The sequence below is a fragment of the Chelonoidis abingdonii genome, chromosome 2, assembly GCF_003597395.2.
Source record: "Chelonoidis abingdonii isolate Lonesome George chromosome 2, CheloAbing_2.0, whole genome shotgun sequence".
Taxonomy (NCBI): Eukaryota; Metazoa; Chordata; order Testudines; family Testudinidae; genus Chelonoidis; species Chelonoidis abingdonii.
This window is the reverse complement of record NC_133770.1, coordinates 297,914,498-297,918,455: the sequence shown is the minus strand read 5'-3', so window position 1 is coordinate 297,918,455 and position 3,958 is coordinate 297,914,498.

Below are 3,958 nucleotides of genomic sequence, written 5' to 3'. Positions count from 1 at the left end.
CCCAGGTAGGGGTAGGGCACTTGACCTGTGGGTATAGTCGTTCCAAGCCTTTGAGGAATCTGGAAACTATAGGGTGGGAAAAGATGGAACTGCCAGCTTCCCCCAGATGGAAGGTGGATATAGCCTCAAGATATACTCGCAGAGAGGAGATCGCCAACCCCTGCTCTTTGAGAGACCATACATAGTCCAGGATAGTGGGGACTGATGGAGAATGGCCGTGCTGGGCACACCAGTGGCAGAAGCGCTTCCATTTTGCGAGGTATGTCGAGAGCATGGAGGGCTTCCTGCTTCCCAGCAATACCTGTTGTACTGCGGCGGAAGAGCTCAACTCCGATTGGCTTAACCAGACAGGAGCCATGCTGTCAGATGAAGGGACTGCAGGTCCGGATGGCGCAGCCTGCCGAAGTCTTGTGTGATCAGGTCCGGCCAGAGCAGCAGGGGAATTGGGTCTGACAGGGACAGGTCGAGCAGCATGGAGTACCAGTGCTGCCTCGGCCAAGCCAGAACGATCAGAATAAGGCGGGCTCTGTCCCTGCGGAGCTTGAGCAGGACTCGGTGGACGAGAGGAAACGGTGGGAAGGCGTAACAGAGGTGGCCCGTCCACGGAATTAGGAACGCTTCTGACAGGGAGCCCAGGGGGCAGCCCTGCAGGGAGCAGAACACCCGGCATTTCCTGTTCATTCTGGATGCAAACAGGTCTATGTGGGGAAAGCCCCACCTCTGGAAAATCGAATGGAGAACATCCAGACGGATGGACCATTCGTGTGATAGGAAGGACCTGCTCAGGCGATCTGCGAGAGTGTTCCGTACCCCCAGGAAAAAGGAGGCCACTAGATGAATGGAGTGGGCTATGCAGAAGTCCCACAGTTGGATCGCTTCCAGACACAAGGGGGAGGACCGTGTCCTGCCCTGCTTGTTGATGTAATACAGGGCTGTTGTGTTGTCCATGAACACTGCAACACAACAGCTATGTAGATGGTGCTGAAACGCTTGGCATGCCAGCCGGACCACTCTCAGTTCTCGTACGTTGATGTGGAGCGTCAACTCCTGGGGTGACCAAAGACTTTGGGTGCGCGGGGGCCCTAGGTGGGTGCCCCAGCCCAGTGAGGACATGTCTGTTGTTAGGGACATGGAGGGCTGGGGAGGATGAAACGGCACACCTGCACACACTCAGGAGGACGTCTTCCACCAGTTGAGGGAGCCTAGAATGTCCGGCGGAACTGTCAGAATCATGTCTATGGTGTCCCTGCCCGGCCGATAGGTCGAAGCGAGCCAGATTTGCAGGGGGCGCATTCGCAGTCTGGCATGCTTTGTGACGAAAGTGCATGCAGCCAGGTGCCCTAGGAGAGCAAGGCAAGTACAAGCAGAGGTGGTTGGAAAGCCTTGGAGACTTTCGACCAGGGAGACTATGGCCTGAAACCGGTGTGGGGGCAAACTGGCCGTTGCAAGGGTGGAGTCCAGCATTGCCCCGATAAACTCTATCCTCTGTGTAGGCACTAGGGTGGACTTGTCCAGATTGATGACCAAGCCTAGACGCATAAACAGGTCTCTGATGATGGCGACATGGCTGATGACTTGTGCCTGTGAAGCCCCTTGGATAAGCCAGTCGTCGAGGTAAGGGAAGACGTGTAGTCGACGACAGCGCAGGGAAGCAGCGACGACCGCCATACACTTCGTGAAGACCCGAGGGGCCGAGCAAGGACCAAAGGGAAGGACAGTGAACTGGTAGTGACCCTGATTTACCACAAAGCGCAGATACCTCCTGTGCGGGGGATAAATTGCAATGTGGAAATATGCGTCCTTCATGTTGAGAGTGGCGTACCAATCTCCGGGATCCAGGGAAGGAATGATGGTTCCTAGGGATAACATGCGGAACTTGAACTTTTTGATGAATTTGTTCAGTCCTCGCAGGTCCAGCATGGACCGGAGGCCCCCTTTTGTCTTGGAGATTAAGAAATATCGGGAATAAAACCCCTTGCCCCTTAACTCCTCCGGTACCTCCTCTATAGCTCCGACTGAGAGGAGCTTGCAAACCTCCTGAATGAGGAGTTGCTCGTGAGAGGGGTCCCTGAAGAGGGACGAGGAGTGGGGGTGGGAGAGAGGGGAAGAAATAAACTGAAGATAGTATCCATGCTCCACCGTACGTAGGACCCAACAATCGGAAGTCAGCTCGGACCACGCCGGCAGGAACGGGGAAAGGCGGTTGTAAAACTGAAGGGGATCTGGGGAGGGAATTGGTACACTGCTCTCGGGGGCACCCTCAAAAGTTTGCTTTGGGTCCCGGCGGTGGTTTGGCGGGACTGGAGTTGTTGCCCCCTTGAGGTCCAGACTGACGTCTGCGGGTAGTACGACCTCGTCTTCGGGCAAGATCTTGTCTTGGCTGAGGTAGGGGATAGGGGCGCTGAGGCTGGGAGCGGAAGGACCGTCTCTGAGTCTGGGGTGTATGCATTCCCAGCGAATGCATAATAACCCAGTTGTCCTTCAGATTCTGTAGTCTGGGGTCTGTCTTTTGGGAGAATAAACCTTGTCCATCAAATGGCAAGTCTCGTATGGTGTATTGTAGCTCAGGTGGTAGGCCGGAGACTTGCAACCAAGATATGCGGCACATAGCTATGCCAGAGGCGACCGTTCTAGCTCAAGAGTCGGCGGCATCTAGCGAGACCTGTAGGGAGGTTCTCGTGACTCTCTTTCCCTCCTCTAGCAGGGCTGTAAACTCCTGACGGGAGTCCTGGGGCACCAACTCAGTAAACTTGCCGACAGCCTCCCAGGTATTGTAGCTGTAGCGGCTTAAGAGGGCCTGTTGGTTTGCCACACGGAGCTGAAGGCCTCTGGCAGAGTATATTTTCCGGCCCAACAAGTCCATGCGCCTAGCCTCCCTAGATTTTGGCGCGGGGGCTTGTTGGCCGTGGAGCTCCCTTTCGTTGACTGATTGTACCACCAACGAGCAGGGGGCAGGGTGCACGTAGAGGTACTCATAACCCTTAGAAGGCACCAAGTATTTTCGTTCTACTCCCCTGGCTGTGGGTGGGATGGAAGCAGGTGACTGCCAGATGGTGTCTGCTCTGGCTTGGATCAATCGGATGAAGGGGAGGGCCACCCTGGTTGGTCCTTCCGCCGACAATATGCTAACCACCGGGTCCTCCACCTCAGGAACTTCCTCTACTGGAAGATTAATGTTCTGGGCATCACGCTGCAGAAGATCCTGGTGTGCCTGAAGTTCAATTGGCGGGGGACCCGATGATGATGTGCCCGCTACCGCCTCATCCGGGGAAGAGGAGGATGACATCCCTGGGATGAGTGGGTCCTGGACTGACGCCTTATCCTGGGGGATCTCCGTTTCTGGAACATCATGCTGTTCAGGTGCATGCGTGGAGTCTTCCTCCGTACCCGCAGGGGGAGGCCTGCTGACTGTGGCCTCTGGTGTGCGGTGTTCCGTGTGGCCGGAGCGTGGTGGGCCTGTTGGTTCGCCTTGGGCTTGGTGATAGGCCCAAGGTGTCCAAAAAGACCATTGAGGTGGTCCGTGGTCCTGATGGGCCTATGCATCTGAACCCCCGTAGAAGGCGCTGTCCGTGTGTGAGGAGGCGGACGGGTGACAGGACAGCCACGGAGGAGCTGAAGTTGATTGGGCCAGGTCTCTGCATCCATAGAACTCATCTCTGCACGGTACCGGCGAAAGGTACCGTGAACCATGGCGGTACCGGGAGCGGGACCAGGACCTGCGACCAGCAGGGTGCCAGGAGGTTGACCGGTGCCTTATATCATCGTGCCGGGATCGGCTGCGAGAGGTACATCGGTGTTGGGATCTGGACCGGTGCCGAGAGTACCATGATGGTGACCGAGATCTCAAGCGGTGCTGCGACTACGACCGGTACTGGGATGGAGAACGGTACCAGGACTGCGAGCGGTGCCGGGATCGGGAGCAATGTCGGGGCCGAGAATGATCGCGGGATCTCGGGTG